A 22,436-nucleotide genomic window follows, 5' to 3' on the forward strand; every position below is an offset into this window, starting at 1 on the left:
TGCTCAAATAATGAAACGGCAAAACATTTCTATGTGTTAACTTCCCACTGCTTGCAATAGCACTACTGTGCTCTCATAGCAATGCTGGCAAAACAGCTCCCAACACGTTCAGAATCAATCAAATATTACTGTCAATAACGTGTTTTTTTTATACATTTTTAAAAAAAAGTTGTACAAAATAAATTAGTAATAATTATTTATATTTAATTAAACAATATAAAGCTTTTGATTTCAGTGTTCGACCAAGAGCATCCATAATTTGAGATATGAAAATCGAAGTTCCATCTCATTGTGATATTAAATAAGTTGTGATCTTCAGTGAAATATTGCTATTTATTACCATTTTACAACTTCAAATTACGTCCCCAAAGAAAAACCTTGGCAATATCGGTTTTAACCAAACAGAAACATTTCTCGCTTCTTACTTCGATTCCACTGCAAAATGCGATAACCAAGCGGAGAAATTTTGAAGTAAAAATTAAATAAAGAATATTTTTTATTCAACTAAAGTGCAGGTGAGGCCTAAAAGAGCTGCATTGGTTTCTATTGCTGGATCAATAGTTATGTGGTAGCCACTCCAGTCTGTTGGTCCGAACACAGGAACCACACACTAGTCAAGGCCATACAGTCTTCCGATTAGTATGTAGTTTATACAACTTTCAAGTGTGTCTAAAATTCAGAAAGAGCTAAAAATCTATCATGAATAACTTATTTTATAGTATCCACATAACCATTCTACTAACCAAAGTAACAAAAACAGACACAAATAACTATGAATATATACAGTAAACATATAACTCCCACTAGATATGGTCGTTTGAACAGACGAATATAACCACTGAATATTACGTGCATCACAAACCATATAGCAAGCAAAACTTATCGACCCATCAAACCGGAACGATACACAATCCAGTAATAAAAAGGAAACAAAAGTGCAGCGATAATTTGCAAGATGAACTAAAACTCTCTTAGCAAAGCATCATTCATACATTATCTGATACACAAGACTGCCCCCCATCACATACATCTTGGTTATACACCTAACAAATATGTGCAATCTCTCTTTTTGAATAACCTGCCCTCTCTTAACCCTCAAAAGCATGAGTGAGACCACACATCCCCCAATTGCTCCCCGGGTGCTGCAGTAATATGGCCCACTGATCCGGGTGTGTGTTCACAAGTGTTTGTGTGCACTTGAATGGGCACAAGTCATATTGGCCTCAAGTCTCTTCACTTGGAAATGGCACAAAATGTCCAGTTATACAAGTTATGAGAAATGTTATGATCTATTATTAAACCAATGCAATATAATAACATCTTGGAATATAATAATCTTGTAGAAATTACAGTGTTAAAAACACTTGTTATAAATGTTTTATTTATTCTTCTCTAAGCACTGAGGTATCCACACTGTGTAAAAAGCCAGAATATAATAGTATAAATCCATCCTTTTAATTTTTTTTTTACATAATTAATATTATTCAGTCAAAATCAGCCAGTGATTTTCTGTTTTTCAATTCATATGAACCACAAAAACCTCCATAAAAGCTTTAAATTACGCTTAATGCACAGACCCAACATACAAAACATGAATGTGTTTCCGCTGAATCCAGTAACGAAAACTAAATTTACTGTGCAATGTTGCGTCTGTGTGAATAAATGAAGCAGTTTGTTACTGCACGTGTGCCAAAGCATGTGACACTACTTCATGAATTCACTTCACAGCACTGTGCCATTTTAAACCAAGTGGTGCTCACTGCAGAGCCACTTGGGCAGAGCTGAGCTCCAGCAAGGGGGAGCTTGAGCTCCAGCTCCTCCTTCCTTGCACTTCTTCTACGAGTGACGTCACTGGGGGGTTGGGGTTAGGAGTGGGTGTACGCATTAAAACAGCTTATAGGAGGAGGAGCGAGAGCTCAAGCTCCCCCTCGCTGGAGCTCAAGTGGCTCTGCAGCCAGCAGCGTCTCTTTTAAACAGGAAAAGCTATCAAATCATATCAAATAAATATGTTTAGTTTTCAGTTTAATTTGAGTAAAAATTTATTGCAAACACTGGCATTAATCAAATGCCTTTTAAGCATTTTATCTAAGTCTCTAATAACTAAAACATACATAAAAAAATGGAAAAAATACAACTGAATTCAGGTTAATAATAAAACGGTGTCATTTCTTTCCCAGAATTTGATGTTCGTAGACAAAACAGACTGTGTTTTTAGTGTTTTAGAAATAATCTTGTGTGAAAGTTAACATAAGAAGCATGATGAGACACTAATAAAATACATTATCAAGGCTTAAAACTAATTAATTTAATAAACTAATTTAAATATGACTGAAGTACTACAAAGTCACATAAGAGCAATAGTCCCTTTTTTTAAAGTTGTATTGATGCATGCGGGGACACGGTTACATGTTCCTGCCTAACATAACACTGAAACAACACTACAGTTATATAGAATCGATTAATTACACTAACATTATCAAACCCCAGTGATAAGTGTGCCATTTGATTTTGGAGTTCATGACCTATATTAAATGCTGCCATCAGGATGAGTTCAATGTTTTGGCCTCACTTTTCAAGACATGGGAGGCAAATGAAGACTCGAGCCACACAGAATTAATTAGCAAATGTCACTAAAGGTATAGTATATAAGACTGACAGTCTAAATGAATAATATTAAAAAGAGGGTTTTATTTTTCACTAAGCCTCTCTGACAATAGCCGCATTTCCACTATCGGGCCAGTGCGAGCCAGGGCTTTAATCGGGCCAGGCCGGGCCAATAGCCCGGGAGGTTGAGAAATGAGGCCGAAATCATGTCGCGTTTCCACTGTCGGGCTAGTTGCTCGCAGCGCGTCACGCAAACACCGCCCCCAGAACGTCCCCCGAATCAAACGTCACACAACCCGTTACACAACCCGCCCACTTCAGCGGGAACAAAAAACTCAAATTATAACCACAAACACAACCTGGCATCACTACGAGAGCTGGAAGATGGAGAACACCGAAGCGATTGCTTTTTTACTGTTTGTGGTTTGTTGGTGTAAGGCCAGACAGCGATCCCTGGATAAGGACATTCGAATTCGGCGGCATTGTACGTAACCCCGCCCCGAAGCCCCAGTTGGCCCTCCTTGGCCCAAGGTATTCGGCGGGCCGAAAAAGGCCGGACGCTGGCCCCAAGGAAGCCCCGCTTTGGCCCGATTACGCCCCGGAAGTGATAGTGGAAACGCGACTGGCCTTGGCTCGCTCGCTTTAGGCGCGATAGTGGAAACGTGGCTAATGACTCTAATGACACAGGTTGCCAGATTGAGGACACAAACAGGAGCATCTGTCTAAGCTACTGTTTACTTTTGTAATATTTGTATTATTTGCTAATTAAAAAACACCTCATGTGGATTTTTACAACACCGAATCTGCGTCTGATTTCAGAGGCTGCTATTATCCTCTTAAGTATGCATTTTATTCTGTGCCACCATACAAACATCAAATAATCTGTGTTTTACACCAATGCAACTCTCGATTTTTTCAATGGAGAGATTTTGTCAGATAAAGAAAGTATGCTCCCTATTTCTAAAATATAAAAAGATAGTGTTCTTTTATTTTTGCTTAAGAATGTCAAAAACTTACAGCACATACAAGACTACTTCATACCCCAGTCATATTATGTTAATATAAAAGTACAATGCAGCCATCTAATGGCTTTGTTTGAAATGTGTGTGTACTACATATGTCTAAGACAGAATTTATATGAACAATATCACACGAGTAGCAATGACGGTATATCGACACTGGTGGGAGGCCAAGGCTGCAGGCCGAGTGCCTCAGTGTCCGACCAGTGATAATATACAGCCACATCGCACTGCTACTTGTGTGATATTGCGTTTATACAACAGTTCGCCAGCATAATCGTGTGTATAAAAAAAGAAAACCAAACATGGGGAGTCTCAAAACCCTTTTGTACCAGGAACTAGATTCCTTCACCATTCATTCACAATCTCAGCTGATGTCAGAACAGCAGAAACCATTGCTGACTCACAAACGTCACTTTAGAGCTAGTATTTAAATGATTCTCTAGTGTAATATCTAAAGCGATGACAAAACAGGTGATTCTGAGGACATTTTAAGATTATAGGGCTGAACGGCATGAAATGCCATCAGTCTACAAAGATTTCCCAGTATTTCTCTGTTGCAATCGGGAGACCACAATATGAGACCACTATGGTATAAATACAGCACTACAACATACAAAAGAGAGAGTGTCTTCAAAAAGGAGAGGAGCCTCCATACGGTCTTATTACTGATTCAAGATAACTAATAAATCTCACATAGACATTAGCCCCTTAAACACAGTGGTACTAGTAAATATACGTAAAATTTCCAGAACGACTTTAGCAGTACATTCAAAAAAGCACTGTTCACACAGGCACAGACGGAACTTACGGAATTGTTCCAGAAAAACGTTCACACATTCATTCCAAAATACCAGTAAATTCTGACATCATTAACCAGAAGTGAGCTCTAAATGGCTGCGCTTATATTTGTAAACATTTGACTACATGTTAAACTCTGTGGATGGATAAATATTGTGAAAAACTTTGATGAAAACATATTGAGGAACACTTTCGCATGTCGAGATGTGAGTGTGTGCTGGTGCTCACTGGCTGCTTCACGTGCATACGCGACGCGTCAAACAACAGCTTATCGTAAGCATCTTATTGATAATTATTTACACAGTTGGCATTAAGAAGGAACATAGTAACATCTAGCAGCGAAATGTGTCTGGAAAAATATTCAAAGGCTTTTATCTTCATAAACGGCGCGGATGTAAATACGTCTGAGTGTTCTGATTGGCTAAAGTAGACGTCTCACGTCAGCGCATTCTAGACGTGAACGCCCTCTTTCCGCCAATTTTCCTTTTGCGTTCACACAGCGCAGCTTATTAGCAGTAATGTTACAACTTCTCTTTCCGGGAAAATAGCTGGAATGAATTTACCCTCTATTTTCAAAAAGGGCCTGTTCACACATTCAGACCTTTCCAGAAAATTGCCAGTCATTTTCCAGAAAGGTCTGTATGTGTGAAAGGGGCTAATGTCAGAAATGTCTAGTTATGGATTACAGCCTCCCACATATAAACCACAGTCAGACAAGGCATAGGTTATGCCTTGCAAACTGAACCAGGTGTTCACAATAGCGTATACATTTATGTGGTTGTTGAGCAAACTTGATTCATTGATTAGCATGTTGTAGCTCTGAATCGATGCACTGGCCTTTGCAAACAAACATTACACTATATCTAAAATTATCCTCTATTCAGACTATACAATGCATAACGTGCATCTATGGATTCCGCTGGCAGTGAGTGTTTTTGGTATAAATATAAAGGCTCTGGGGCCTGTGTCATGAAGCTGGATCACTCTATTGTAATACGGAGCAGCTGAGCTACCTTTTTGGTACCAAAAACCAAGAATTGGTTCAAACTAAACTGAAACTTAACTGGCTAGCCAGCCAATCTGGCTTAATGGAACAGGCCCCTGTCCCTGTGAATACGTTCAGAAATCCTTCTCAAAATACGAAGTGAAAGTCTTTTTCTAGGTATGACATTTGATCATGAAGTGTAGGACTTATCCAAGCAGCAGTAATGGATCCAATTTCCTTGCTGGTCAGAAAAAGCCAAACAATTACTGGGCTGTCCTTTCACATTTTGTGGGTTGGTAGCTGTATCAAGAAACTATTCTTGACTACTCAAGATTCTGCCTAAATAAAGTTCTGCTAGTTACCAATTTCCCCTATTAATAGCTATATGTGAAATATGTAAATGTCCCCCAAAATTAAGACAAAACACCACTTCTAGCCTTCAAGTTTGTTGCAAAAGAAAAATATGTACTAAAGTGTCCATGTGAAACACAATCACAGTTAGAGCCATTACAATCCACTATTAGAGCATTTCCTATTCAATATTTCTCATATTAGACAGTGTGAAATCAGCAACCAGAGCGGTCATTCTGTCCTGGCCAAAGTCCCTTAATCGGCCCTTACGATCATGGCCTCCCAATCATCCCCATCCACCAAATTGGCTCTATCACTGTCTCTCCACTCCCCCACTCGCAGTGGTGCCGTTGTCCTGTGGCTGCCGTCGCATCATCCAAGTGGATGCTGCACACTGGTGGTGGTGTGGAGAGACCCCCCTCATGATTGTGAAGCGCTTTGGGTGTATGGCCATACACAATAAATGCGCTATATTAATACACACATTACATTACATTGATGATCTCCAAAACAGCATTGTGCAACTATTCAGCTGGGTCCTTCACAGACAAGATCCTTCAGTCCTCCAATCACCAAAATTCAACAGGCTTTACTGTAGTAAAATTAATGTGACATTTGAATATTGGCAGATATGTGGTATTTTCAAATCTGTAGAATCTGTAGTGTCAGTGCTCTTAAATGTTAGCATGGAGCCCTGCGTGTGTCAAGCTATCAAATGGAGTCCATCCAAATGGAGATTGTTGGTTAGAACTATAGCAACTAAAGGATATTTTAAGCTTTGTCAGCTAGAATTCTCTCTATAAGCATAATATGTCACTCCTGATGGCTCAACCAACGTTAAAATCAACAACAAATGCTGCAGTGATTGACTATTCTCTCTCACCACATACGAAATGTTTGAGCTTACACTAAAAATCATACACACATTCACATGTGAAATTGACATGCATGCAGACCAGTAAACTTTACCTTCTAAGTACTAGTGTGTGCATGTGGAATTTGTGCAAAGACTTGATAGGTGTGTGGAGAGTCATGTACGCTCAAAGTTGTCACCTAAATGGAGTTGGCGTAAATGGAGAGATCCAATGATACACACCAAGCATGCAAATTAGCATGTCATTTACGTGACAACTTTTTTCTGCAAAAATAACAGGAAAGGTGTGCATTTTGCCTGTTTGGTAACATGAAAACAGCGTTTTGGTGGACTGAAATGCATAATTTAGAAGTTTTTAGAAAATATAAACAACGAATATGAGAATCTTAGAAACTGATGATATCATGCGGTTGCAGAGGCCGTGTTAGTTATATACTGTGCTCAGCATAAATGAATACACACCTTTTGAAAATGAAGATTTTTATCCATTTCTGAGTGGACATAACCAATAATGTTTGATTTAGATTTACATTTAGTCATTTGGTAGATGCTTTTGTCCAAAGGGACTTACAACTGAGGAGGCATTCAGCGATTGACCAATAAGAATATACACAAGAAGTGCTAATAATACAAAGGAACTGTTTGTGCTCAGAGAATTAAATGCTGGAGGAATTATAGAGAAGTGTTTCTACAGGTGGTTTGTCAAGCCCACTCACCTGTTTGAAGCTCACTTAATAAAAGAACAATATTTTGTTTGTTTTTTGTGATATTGAGTGATCATAAGAAAATGTAATTGATTAATTAATTTTTGGCTTGATTTTTCCAGTTTATTAAAGTATTTATGATTATTTACCCCACCATAATAATATGGGTGTACACATTGTAACACTAATTCTTTAGTAATTTTGTTAGATTAGTTCCAGTTTTGGCTTTGGTACTAACTAATCTAATTGTATATGCACAATGTACATGTACAAAATATATTATTGAGAAGCATCCTATAGAAAATCTGTGATTCATGTATGCTGAGTACTGTATACATGAGCATATTTTATAGTACAGTGTTTATAGTATTTGATTAGCTGCCTTGCAGTGCCGCAAAGTTGTTCAGTGCTTTTTTAATCAGCATACACCTTTAAACTAAAGCTTGAATTAGCTTCTTGAGAATATTTGCTAAAGCAACAGTTCACCCCAAAATGAAAAATCGGTCATTTACCCACCCTTGGGTTGTTCCAAACAGATATACATTTCATTGTTGAAAAACGCACACTATATGAGTAAATGGGTGGCAAGATCTGTTTGGTAACCAACATTCTTCAAAACACCTTCCTTGGTGTTGCACCACCAGTATTTTGATATCAGAATTAAAAGGGTGAGAAAATGGCAGAATTTTCAGTTTTGGGTGAACTATTTCTGTAAGCACATAACGTCCTTCTCAAACTTAAATCAGGTGTTTTATGATCTTAAATATTTCTGAAAATCCCTAACCCCAGGTAATCTAAACCCTGGACAAGAACTGCAGAAAGCACCGCTGCATGGAACCTAAAACACAATTCACTTTTTGTGCTTTTTATGCTGAAATGGCAAATAATTCAATCTGTGTGGTAGTTCTACACAGCTGTCTTATGCGAACGTAAACAGTTGGAGGGAAAATGGACGTCTCACACTATACTAACACAGACAAATGGCAAAAAAATTAATTAAGTAAAAACTGCTCTTTACTTCATTACATTTGCAGCTGAAAATAATAAACATTTGCTTCAGTCACACAGTGAATACTATTATGGTACTTTTAAAATGAGAAAGCACCGTTTCATTCACGTGTGTTGAAATCCATCAAATTCTTTGTAATTTCAACAGTTTTTAAAGTTGAGTAATTTGTAATGTTGAACTGTTGCAAAGATACTTGCAAAGTCAAGTCATTTGAACTGTTTTTAAAGTTTTCACAAAAATCATATAAGCTGTTGCTGGGCCAAATAAAATCAAGAAACAAAACATTATAGATAGTAGAAGTATCGAGTTCGGCACAGAAATTTTGAAAAACAGCCATTTCCCGCTAACATTTTAGTGCTGTTGAGCACGTTCTTGATCGCAGGGTTTCACCAAGTCAAATGTAAGACTTTTTGAGACCATAAAGAATGAAAATTCTGTCTTATAATGCTAAACTAAATGCTAAGGATTTTTTTAATGGCCAAACAGAAAAAATATGTATTTGCCCCCCATCAAAAAACTAATTCAAATAAGTTATTTATTACGTTTGATATTTCTTATATATTTGAAACTATCTGTCAAAACGGGCAGATCCTAGCTGTACACACTCTTTAAAACTCTTTAAAAACTAAATGTATGCAAAACAGACAAGTGTTTTATTGAGATGTATTGTTGTGATTGGATGCGTGTTGGATCGATTGGGTAGCTTTACATTCATTTTCTGATTTTCCTTCGGCTTAGTCCCTGATTTATCAGAGATCGCCACAGCAAAATGAACCGCCAACTATTCTGGCATATGTTTTACGCAGCGGATGCCCTTCCAGTCGCAACCCAGTACTGGGAATAGTATACGGAAAATTAAGACCTACAAGACAATGTTTCAGTGAATTTAAGACTATTTAAGACTCTGTGGATACCCTGTGATTGACAATTCGTCACCTTAGAATTGTAAGGTTTAATCTGACATGTCAAAATTGAGTTATTGACATTCTTATTAAATGACAACTTATTTACATTATGGCAGTGTTTCCCAACCCTGTTCCTGAAGGCACACCAACAGTCCACATTTTCAACCTCTCCCTAATCAAACACGCCTGAATCATCTTATCATAACATCAGAAGACACTCCAAAACATGAAATGAATGGGTCAGATAATGGAGACATCCAAAATATGTACTGTTGGTGTGCCTCCAGGAACAGGGTTGGGAAACACTGCATTATGGGATGTTTTTTTTATAAGTTCTTTACATTTAAGACTTTTTATTTAAAAAACAAATGTTACATACGCACTGTTTGCTATGGAATGCAAACATTTCAATATAAAGGAGAGCTCAATATCTCAAAATCATTCAGAACGCAGATAGAACCTTATAATTGGTGAAGAACTGTCTTCATGTGCTCAACATAAATGACTGTGATTGGCCGTGAAGGTCATTAGTTCACCACTCTTCACTGACCAAAAACAGATACTGCAGCGTTTTGTGTCGATCAGCTGGTCTGTCTATGAGCTAACATGCAAGTGCTCTGCTGATGGATTGATAGACGCAGCTTTGAAACGTTTCAGTGTCCAGGTAACTGTGTTTGCACTCGGTGAACAGTGGTGAAACGATGACCCTTATGACCAATCACAATAATTTATGTTGAGCACGTGAACACATACATAAGAACATGCTAAACAGCACTCAAATGTTAGCGGAAAACGAACGTTTGATAACGAAATGGTAACGAAAGATCCTTGTCAACTCTACTAGAAACATGAACCAGAAAATTATTGTATTGGTAGAATTTCAAAAAATAAGCTCTGATATTATTGCAGTCCCATATTAGGCTGAATATTCTTTAACCTTCATGATGACAAACAATAAACCTTCCAAAACCACAGCCATCTTAGTCAAGCAAAATCTAGCCTCTACTATATATATATATAAAAGGAGTGTTAAAGTCAAGTTAGCTTTCCATACAAACTGATTATAATTAACACGACACCAGGGGCTACCATCTGCAGGTATAGAAGTAAACAGTTCTGTTGAAATCATCGTTCTCAACCCACAATGCATGAACACAGGTGTGATGAACATCACTGAAGCACTGAGCAATGAACCCTGGGGACCATAAGGGTCCCCTTATTTTCCTGCCTACATAAAAGAACGTTCTGAGTCATTTCTCATGTGGCTTTTTCCATCCTCCTTTTGAAACAGCCCATCTCCTACCTAAGCTGGTTAGGGGTTCGCTTATCTCTTTGAAACTCTCTCTCGCCCCATCCTCCTGCTTCACTTTCAGTGCTTTGGGGGAGCTGGGAGAGCTGCTGAGGGAAGGGGAAAGAGGTGTTATTCACAGAAAAACAAGCAATACATTAGGAGTTCAATATACCAAGTATGCAACAACGGCAAAGTGCCTGAACCACCAACACAATCAGTCATTTTGAGCATCATTTTGAGGTAATAATACAGTTAGAAAACTGATATACAAGATTTGTAATGACCATATTACATTTTCAGAATAAGTTGGGGACTGCTAACCCCATTGTTACTGCCAACCTGGAGAGTAATAAAGAATTACTGTACCTTATTGAAGTAACATCTACTTAAAACTTAACGGCTTTAAAATTAAAAACGTTTTTAAATGCCTAAGAAACCCATGCATACTTTTGAGATTAACAGATTTGTGTGGTTGAGCATCACTTAAGACAATGTTAGCAGCTGTCAGCTTTAATTGTGGGGAAAATTGGATATTTTTGAGCTTTTGTTAGCTAATTTCATCTTCTGGGTTTGAAATTATTTTTGGGGCAGATCAAAATGGGTGATGTAGCGCAAAACTGCAAGTGGAGTGAATGACACGTCGATTTCTCATTATTCATAGCGGAGTTTTCTTATCCTATGAGAAGAGCCTGCTTCTTAATTATTCATGAGAGCACGTGCTTTCTGAAGGCAAGACAGACTTGCCAGTGCCAAGCTGTGAGACCCTATGTTGAAGACTGGGTCCGACCGCGTCCACAGACCCATGGCACATGGTATTTAGCAGTTCATGAACGGTCGTGCGTGTTTGTTTTCATGATCCACTGGGTTTGTTGCAAGTTTTTCACCGCAATCCTGTCATGGGCCGATACAGCAAAGCTGTTTGTGTGCAGCAAGCATTTTTGTCGGGAGAGCTGTATAAGAATTGGAGAATGGCGGACTTATCAGTTGAGTTCCTTCACATTTAGACACATCGCCGTGCTGCTGTGTTCGCCTAAATCCTCCACATTACCGGCAGGGATAATGTTTGAAATAGGCAGGGCAAGAGACCTGCAGTACGGAGTCTGCTTTCAGACCAAGGGATTGAGGGAGAAGTCCTCATTTATAGTGTTTATATAAACATGATTATCTTTATAATGATATAAATTGTGGCTGTGTGTATATGAAATTACGAATGACAAATGTAGCAGGGCATTAAATTACTGTTTATTTCTTTGCATTTTAACTTTGTAAACTATATAATCATGGGTCTCCTCACGGTTTGTGTCTCATTTTGTGAGCCAACTGACAACAGTTGTTTGCTCCCCTCCTTCTCCCCTGCTCTGCTGGCCACACCCACTCCTCCCGCTGCTCACAGAGCTGCTCCACGCCCATTATGATGCATTTTTTGAAAAATTCTGAGGTGGACTTGAACCGAAAGTGGGGGGTTTCAAGGCCCTTTAAACTAAAATCTAATAATATTACCATCTATAAGTAATCAATGCATAAAATACCTATATACTAATATATTCACCCATTTACCAATATATAAGGGCACATGGATGTTTTTTACCACTCATTCAATTTAATTAAACTCATCTTTATTTCCACAGGGATTTTAAGGCTGATTTATACTTCTATGTCAAACGCGCGTGTGGTCTGGTGCAGCCACCACGCGGTCAATTAGCCCTCACCATGGCTGACGCCGAAGCGCACTACATGTCACAACCACGCATAGCGCAAGTTTTGTGATTGGTCGGCATGGTAGCTATGGCGCGTATGGGTGGTGCTGAGAGCCACTAACTCGATGGAGTATTCACAAGTGTCAACTCCTGTGAAGGAACTCCAGATGTTTATCTTATGATTAAAGTTGTTGCACGTCCGCTGGTTCTCGCCTCTGAATGAGCCAGTTTTAGCTACTTGTACATTAGGGTAGCGTTCTAAAAAAAAAAAATGAATTACCGGCAAAGAAACTCGATACAGGGGAGCATAACCTAACCTACAGCCAGCTGGCCTTTCGGAAATGTTATTGCAGAGCAACACAAGCAGCACGTCAAAGTATAACTGTGCAAGGCATGTGCTGTGGGTCATGCCGATCGCTCGATGCAGAAGTATAAACTAGCCTTTACAATGTAGATAGTGTCAAAGCAGCTTTATATATGAATAAAGAGAATATAAATCAGAGAACTGATTTATGTCACCGTTAAAGTCCAGTCCAGTTTAATATAGATCAGTGTAATGCAACTGCTGAAGGCCAATGCACTGTCATTGAATGCATTCGAAAAAGGCAAACAACCCTACTAACCCAAGCATTACAGGATGTGTTGTTAAAGTGTACTAGACAGATGGTATTTAAACATTCCTGTCTCAAATCTTTTATTCACCTTGAGGACAAAAAAAAAGCAATGTATTTAACATTCTTCCTACCAGTTTTGGTTCTAAAACACAGCCATTATTAGATCGGATGGAAGAATAAATACTTTTTTTCTGATCTTTGATAGACCTTGGCCTCAAAGTTGGCTACAGTGGACAAGAGATGGATGAAAACACCATGGTCTGATTGCACCAACTATGATGTAAAAAGATGGGTAAGATCCATGTGGGGCTTGTTGCATCCAGCCTTCGAAAGAATAATTACATCTGCTTTGTCAACTACAACTACGAATAGGCATAAGTTTAGTGTGGATGTTGCATGATTTCTGACAACACCATTCAGGTTAGTATGGTTACAACTTTCATTTACAGACTCCAATAAAATCAAAAAACAAAGACTGAGATTGTCCAGCAGGCTGAACTTGGACTTTTACCATATCGACGAATGTAGTATTTTGGGAAAAACTGGTCTTACAATCAAAGAGATATTAGCACCAGCAGAGTTCTGAACAGTGCTCATATCTGTTACGTGCTGGAAAAAAATTATAATAAAAAATTATAACCTGCATCACATATTGCCAACTGGCTACCCTGATTTCTAAATTTACATTTACATTTAGTCATTTAGCAGACGCTTTTATCCAAAGCGACTTACAAATGAGGACAAGGAAGCAATTTACACAACTATAAGAGCAGCAGTGAACAAGTGCTATAGACAAGTTTCAGGTGTGTAAAGTCTAAGAAGCAAAGCATTAGTAATGTTTTTTTTTTTGAGAGAGAGAGGGCACAGTTAGTGGTATAGCCAGAGAGGCAGTTACAGATTAGGAGGGAAAGTGGAGACTAAATAGTTGAGTTTTTAGTCATTTCTTGAAGACAGCAAGTGACTCTGCTGTTCTGATGTAGTTAGGGAGTTCATTCCACCAACTGGGCAGATTGAATGCGAGAGTTCGGGAAAGTGATTTCTTCCCTCTTAGGGATGGAACCACGAGGCGACGTTCATTCACAGAACGCAAGTTTCTGGAGGCACATACATCTGCAGAAGTGAGAGCAGATACGAAGGAGCAAAGCCAGAGGTCGCTTTGTAAGCAAACATCAGAGCTTTGAATTTGATGCGAGCAGCAACTGGCAGCCAGTGCAATATCGGCAAAAGAAAAACCCAACTGTGAGCAGATTTAATTAAACCCCCTCTCTTTCACCCTACTTTGCCTTGTTAAGATTAACATATTATATCAAGAACAAAAGGAAGGTACTGTTCTTGCTAGGCATGAAATGGCTACAGTATCCAACAAAATCCCTCAGACATCTTGAACAACAAGAAACGAGCAAGCATTTAGAGATGACGTCATACGCACATTTCTTCTTAATGAAAAAGTAAATAAAAGCTTTTTACCATGTCAAAACTTCAGGTCTCTTTAAATTATAATGAGCCGCTGCTCACCCCGCCTCTCTCTGCAGCTGGATCGCGAATAGAAATGGGCGACATCATATCGACTGCAATATACATGCAAAAATTCTCCCCACGAAAAAATTATTAGACTTATCGTAATAAGAACCTAGAATTTGTCTGTGAGATTACAATAGCACGTGTGTGATAGTTTTAGCTCGTTTGCAAACACAGATTTAATACCATAGTTTTACTCTGAGTTGACTTCATAACACCATTCCAGTGTTTCAAATAATTAGCTTTTGTGACCAGACATGGTTTAATATCAGAATGAAAAAATCATGCTCTTTTATAGCCCATCGTTAAAGGCTAGGTCAATAAGCATTGTACTTTATACATTATTCTCATAAAAAAACACACCCAAATAATGCAGATATTGCCACAATTTTAAATGATATACTCGGTGTTGTAAAAACTCATCAATAGGGAAGAAGCGTGGTCTCTTAATTGACAAGATATTTCGTCAATTGAAATTTCGTTCATTGAAATTTAAGCTAATGTTGTGTTTGAGACAACTTGAAATGGGGGCTTTCCTACTTGGGAATAACTTCTATAATGCAGCTAGAAAGTAGATTGAAGTACTCTCACTTCAGCAAGGCAAGTTGTTTACATCACAGAAGATTGCTATTTACGCTTCAGCAAGATTAGCATGAAGCTACCTTAATGTGAGGCATATATAAACTTTCAAGTAAGTTTGCAGCACAACACCAGTAGTAAGTAACCCTACTAATAAAGGCTATTTCTGAGATATGAACATTGTAGTGCAATTTAAGTAGTTCTTTTTGCTTTTTGACAGCTGTATTTAAAGTATGGCTAGCATTTTCTATTTCTTTATGGGGCATTCTCTTCATATATAAAGTTAAGCCACTTGTAACTTCTGGAGGTGGGATTCTAAGCAAGGACACCTGTGAGCTTCTAGATCTGAACATTGTGCAGGCTGCATGCCAGAATCACTTCATTGTTCAGAAAAAAACGAAAGGCGCCATCATTAGCATCTTTGCTAATCTTTACAAAAAGGGGTGTATTGAGGGCTGAGTTTGTTTGGATGTGGGCACACAACTAGTTATGTCACAAAATTCAGTCAGGTCAAATTGTGGCACATATTTATACACCAAGACGATTTATAACAAACTGCAAGTTTTCCATTCAACTTTTCTCAGCCGGCAAATCTAACCTATAATAAAAAAACAAACAAAGCCTATGAGAAAACTTAATCGGATGTAACCTCTAAAATATTTATACATTATTCAAAATAAATCATTAGCCACTTTTCCACTATCATGCTGAATCGTTCTTTAAGCAGAAGTGTTCCATTCCGTGCCAAACAGCCCGGATACGGTTTCATTTTCCACTGTCGTGCTGCAACTAAGCTCTTTGAAACATTACACAAAACGCATCAGTAGTTGCCTTGGTAACGCAATGTAAACGGCTCCCTTTGTTCAATTAAACTTAAATAATAGCCGAAACTAGTTTATGTTCATAAAACGAAAGCAACCGCGTGACTAAACACAGCTATGTCGCTCTATCAAATAGGGGTGGCTAAATATAGATATATGTAACAGCACCTTATTTATTTAGAGGTTATTTGTTGCGCGGCTCTGGCTAAATTTTATTTGGAGGGAAAAATGACCAAAATGTAACGTGATAATGATTGGAGGGGGAATAAATAATATATTTAAAATCTCTGAACATAACAGAAAATTAAGCAACAATAACTGTATACTTGTATAACTCCTGTAAGCGTACACTTTTCTTAACCTTACACTAAATGATTCATTTTCGTTTGGCAATGTTAAAAATGTCTGCCTCTGTGAAGGTAGATCTCTTTTAAAATGTGTTTGCACTTTTTCCAGACACACTGAATCTGCAATTTCATCTACTTGGAAAAAAAAATCCCTAAACGATGTATCAGGTGTACGCCACACAACCTGACTTGAAACAAACGCATTCTAATCTATTAGCAACAAGCTAAGAATAGGGACTAGTTTAGTCAAAAGTACTGATATTTTGATACGCATCTTTACTGAAATAGCTGCTCTCTCCGACAGTGGAATCACACACATGGCAGTCCAACATGTCCACATCTCCTGCCTCTCATTCAGGGATTCTGAAAACCGCCGTTAGCAAACTTAAGTCACAAGTTCAGTCGTTACAAACATGGTTCGTTGATTTGGTCTTTCCCAAATCCATCGTTCCAACTAACATTCGCAAACTGCATCGTAAACTTGAACTATTGTAAGTACACTTCTAGATCTGTAGTTAGAATCATAGTTCCCGGGTGTGTTCTATTGCAGTTATCCCCCCTAAGCCATATTTCTTTAGAAATTTCAAACATTTAAACTCTGAATGATTTAAAAAGATAAATAAATTGATTAATTAATTAATTTTAAAAAGCAGTCATCTCTCAGATGTAATTTGCTTTCAAAGTATTTTTTACAGTTCATTTATAGCTATCTTCATATTGACAACTGCGTTCAATTCGTAGTGCACTTCATTTATGCCATTTTGAACGCAGCCGTGGCTTATGACGAAAGCTACAGGTGACTTATTATTTAAAAGCGGAATTTACGTTACGTCTCCAAAGCTTGTGAAAACAAAAACATATAGCATACGTTAATGCTTTTCATTTATAGTAGGTTATTTATTAAGAAGGCTATTTATTAAGAGATAGATATGTACTGTATTGGGCCTATATGCTCGAATATTTCTGTAGTGGTTTGAATGTGTAAAAGTTGACAAAAACAAAACAATAGACTACTTGTATATAAATTTTATGATTAAGTAGAAAATTTTTATTTTTTATTTCTTAATAAATTGCAAAACACTCATCCCTACATAGTTTTTTTCCCCAATTATGCATTGTACTATGATAGTTCAGCCACGAGTTATGTTTTTGTTTGGCAAACATACCCCAGGCAGGTTGCAGCATTTATATGCTGTTGAGGTTTTTACGGTCCACGAGTCTACTAGGTTCCACCATAGTTTCAGTTTGTTCATTAGTCTAATTTACAGCAACTCCTTTTACAAAGGAAGCGGTGATTTTCATGTGCATTTCTGTTTTAGTATATACACATAACAACAAATACCTTTGTAATTCTGTCAGAAAACGCAACCCTTTGCTCAGAACAATTGTTAGTTAAAATTTGTGTACTTGTGTTTGATTTATTTTTGTTGTAGGAGCAACAAAAACAAGAACAGAAAATATTAAAATCTAACAGTTCAACACAGAATCCAATAAATGCACTGGACAAAATTATTGGCAACCCAAACTTAAATCAATCGCTTCCTGCAACCATGACTGAGTTTCTTACATCTCTCTACTAGAATTTTAACCCACTCTTCTCTTGCAGACTTTTACTTTTAACTGCTGTTTTGAGATCTCTCCTCAGGTGTTCTATGCACTGTAAAACCCAACAGTCAACAGTTAACTCAAAGTTTACTGGAAGTTAACTCTACTCATTTGAAAAGACTTTTGAACTCTGTTGAAGGTGATGAGTTAATTAAATACCTCATTACTTCAACTTAAATGGAGTAAGTTCACAGTACTCGTATAGATTATAGATCGGTTTCCTCCAGTTTTTAACTCAAATGGTTTGTAGCAATCGGTTTCCTCCAGCGTATATGCAGGAATCCTAAAGTTAATTTCAATACATTAAGACTTTTTAAAGACCATCTCAAAATATTTTAAGACCTCGTCAAGTTCTAATTAGTATCAAACCTTTAACTTAATTGTTAATAAGCAGTTGTTATTAAACAGATGTAGTTAAATAAATCAATGGAGCACAACCATGCAACAGAACTTAAAGGAAAAGCTTAAAGGATTAAATTACGTGGATGTTTTCAGCGACAGGCCTCAGCCACTGTTTAATCTCGTCTTTCTCCAACCAGGAGTACACAAACTTACATTTTCCCATTTTGCCGTCTGTTTTGCTCTACAGTTTCACTACATGTGGAGAACGTCACATCACCTTCCCACGTCTGTCGCAAATTACATGACATCACCGTGATGGATGAGCTTGGCCGGACGCACCCCGACCCGAATTAATTGCGTGGATCAAGCACACCATTGTCAATATTTGGAGGAAAATAAATATGTTTCTGCTTTTTTGGAGTCGAAACACTTTGGACAACGCTTGAACAAAATTTAAGACCTTGTAAAAACGCGATTAAGACTTTTCAATACCTTTTAAGGGCCTTAATTTACTCATAATTGATTTATTAACTTTTAATACTTTTTAAGACACCACGGACACCCTGTTCTCAAACAAATTGAGTTGCCTTAAGTTTTTGGGTTTTACAGTGTGGGATTCAGATCTGGGCTCATTTGTATAAAACTTTTCTCTGAGCAGCTTTACATTTCAGACGCCCCCAGCTAATCATTTCTAAAAGCTTTTTGAAGTAAGTTTCAGGTCATTGTCCAGCTGTAAGACCCATGACTCATGGTACACTGTAAGAAGTGATTCATTTTTTAAAGCAAGCAAAACAACTGCCTTTAAAGCGATGTTGACTTGTCGTAACCTGGAACTGCTAAGTTGGCTTACTTTTTTTAATAATTGCGACTTGACTTTAAGAAACAGATTTATTTTAAGTAGTCAACTGACTACTTTAAAAGCAGTCGGATTGCTCACTTTTTACAGTGCACTCTTTTGTAATAATCAGATTTTATGATGCAGTTCACAAGCCAAAGCTAGCAGCAGCAAATCCAAGCCAAAACGCTTTTTATAAACCACCAGAGCAATCCTTCATTATTTTCCATTAATTTCTTGATGATAAGTGGACACAGGAACATTAACATCTCTAAAAATGGACTTGTAGCCTTGAGATCGTCCATGTCTTTCCACAATTTTTCCTCTCCAATCCAACACTTTATTTACTCCATCCTTGAGTTCTGACAACACAAAAGTTGAGTAAATTTGAACTGGCTGCGAGTGTTATTACTATATTGTCCACTCCTGTTAAGAGCAGTGCATCGGTGAAAATCTATTTCTTCTCAACTCTCTTTTTCTGTGTTTTTCCAGTGCAAACAAAAAAATAAGCAAAGAGAGAAGTGGTGCATTGTCTGACAGAATTGTAAGGGTGCTAATATTTTTGGCCATGACTGTATATACATTTACACAGATACATAAATACACATATTTTATTTTATATATGAATTCTATGAGTGTATATATGTATACACCACATGAGTCCCAAAGCAACAATGCATTTACACAATTTGGTGGTACAAGTTTGTGGAAAAAAAAAAATGTAAAAAAATATATACATGCACGCACGCACGCGCACACACACATTAACTCCTATAAAATATAACTACATAGGTCTGTCACAATTTTGCAATACCACCCTATTGACAAGTCAACCACAGAGGAAAGAAAGCAACCAACAGTTAACACTTTCTGATGCAATGCTCTTCTTTTTTCCACTTCATTATGCACTGAATGTTAAATACATTAATAACGAATACAAGAGTGTTTCAAGTGATCTAAATACAAGTATGAGATCTAAATATGAGCATGTGCATTCACCGAATGCAAAGCCAGAATCTTTCTGTCTGGGGCCATATTTTAAAAACAAAGACTTTTGAATTCCTACGTCTTAGAAGAACAGTACAAATCAGCCAACTTTAGCTCCCACAAAATGCAATAACTTATATATGATTTTCATAACTATATGAATCCTGATAACAAGAACTATGATACAAATAATAATAAATGAAATATCTGTCCAACCTACTTCTCTATGTGGCTGTAGTTCACTTACTTATGTGCACTGTCCCTCTACCAGTCCACAACTTGTAAATGTTTAGTTTCCATTGCAGGGGTCTCAACTATTAAACTCTGCAAACCTTCCTAAAAAGCTAACAAGCGCCAAAATCCATTTTTTATTTATTCATTAATGATTACTGCTCATAGGATGATTTAAATCGGTTTAATTAAGGTCATATTTATGCTAAAAGATTGTACTTCAAGTTTAAAAGTTTACATTTTTGCTCATTTTAGAAGTTGCACCCTGTTTTGTGCAGAAGCCACATTTATAAATGAGACCCCCAAGTCACTAAATTCCAGCGACACAACATGATCCCCCAGTCTTTAATCTACAAGCTTGCTTTTCACAGGGGAGAGCTGTAGTATTGAGATGATCTCACAGCCAGCTCCAAAAAGTTCACAAAACCTGTCTTTTCCTCATAGTTTCATACAGTATGTATACAGATACAGCAGTATAGAGAACTGCAGAGAGTGAGGCAAAAACAGAGAGGGATTGGATGAGAATCTAATCGACCGCACACTCATTTTATACATTTTAATTATGCACACAAAATGTGACTATTTGGTCAGAGTCTGGAGCTCGATATGTGATGTATGCATGTCTGTTTTTGTATTTGTGTTTATGCATTAATAAAATCATAGTGAAACACACTGTACTTCATTTGTTTATTTGCTGTTTTCCCAATTAAACAATAGGCTAAAAACATATTTTATGATGAGATGTATTTCTATAAATGAAATTACAAATACATTGTAAAAAGGGTCCCGTTTCAAAAATCAACCATTATTTTATGATCAAGTGTATTAAGTTATTAAATTAAGTATCTATTAGGACACATGCTGGTTAAGGAGATACAGCGGGAAAAATAAGTATTGAACATGTCATGATTTTTCCTGGTTAATTTCTTTTTAAATAAGCTGTTGGCATGAAATTGACAGATTTTGGTAGAAACCCAAAAAATGCTAACATGCTAATAAAACAAACAAGCATCAATAATAATAATTCTGGGAAAATAAAGTGTAATAACAATGGAATAACACAAGGAGAAGGTACTGAACTAGAGAAATTGATTTAATACTGTGTATGAAAGCCGTTTTTGGTAATAAAAGCTTCAAAACACCTCTTGTATGGAATTGACTGTATTGTTTAGATGAGAGTCTTCAAATCTCTGGCTCTGTGAGTGTCATCTATGAACTCTGATCTTTACTTTGTATTTGCTATGGGATTCAGGTTAGGTTATTGGCTGGGCCATTCTAGCAACTTTATTTTCTTTTCTGAAACCAACTGAGGGTTTACTTGGCTGTGTTTGGGATCACTGACTTGCTAAAATGTCCACCCTGCTTCTATTTTCATCCTTCAGGTAATGTAGGTGTTGGGACTGAAGCAACTAATATTGATTTACACAGATGAGGGGCAGGGCTGCTGAATAACTACTGAGAGATTTCAGCTGCTGTCTGGGCTTTCCATGTCTGTTTTACACCAGCCTTTCTTCATGTCTTCAATACTTTCCCTGTGTCATTTCATTTCATTAAACAACTTAATTTTTAATCTAATTAGTTTTGTTTTCTTTACTTTTGCTTCCAACATCTAGTGAAAATTCCAACAGCATGTTCATGTTTTCTGAGAACAATGGTAACGTGTTCAATACTTTAACCGCTGTAAAGCTATGAAGTAAAACAACCCACTGGTGTAGCTCAAATTTACAGCATACACTGCTTTGATTACTTACATGTCCAGAAAGCTCCCTTAAAGTTATTCGCTTACATATTTATTTACAGTTCGAGCTTGTAATTACATTGTTTTCTGTGTAGCAATATATCTACATTTTCATCTCCTGTGTTTGTAGAATTTGATTAAATGCTATTAAGTTAAAGGGAATTTTACATAAACACTGTGTTTTGTATGTTCCTAAAATGAAAAACATTTAGCATTTTTTATAAGAATTTGCATTTTTTACAGCCTGTTCACCTCTTTTTTTCTCTTCAGATTTCTCTTTAAGGGTATGCTTATGCAAGTAGCATCTTTGCTTGATTGGGATTAAAGTGCAGTCCTTTAAATCACTGCACACACTTCGGACAGTAGTACAGCAAACTCATTTTTTTGTTTTGTGTTTCTACCTTGTTTCTTAAAAAAAAACACAGTATCAGCCAGTTTTATTGTAAAACATCAACTTGAAGTAGGAGGCAGGTGGATCATTTATTTTTATCAACAATATAAAAACATGCAAATATAGGCTTGTGTATGTATATGTGTGTGTGCATACATACATGTGTATATGTATGTATGTATGTATGT

The 22,436-nt window shown here is 37.1% G+C and overlaps 1 protein-coding gene across 1 annotated transcript in view; it reads right to left on the reverse strand.

Moving 5' to 3' along the window:
• scaf8 (SR-related CTD-associated factor 8) overlaps nt 1-22,436 on the reverse strand; it is a 57,627-nt gene that overhangs the window by 31,470 nt on the left and 3,721 nt on the right. The gene's annotated exons all lie outside the window — the stretch shown is intronic.

Source organism: Danio aesculapii, chromosome 17, assembly GCF_903798145.1.
Source record: "Danio aesculapii chromosome 17, fDanAes4.1, whole genome shotgun sequence".
Taxonomy (NCBI): Eukaryota; Metazoa; Chordata; class Actinopteri; order Cypriniformes; family Danionidae; genus Danio; species Danio aesculapii.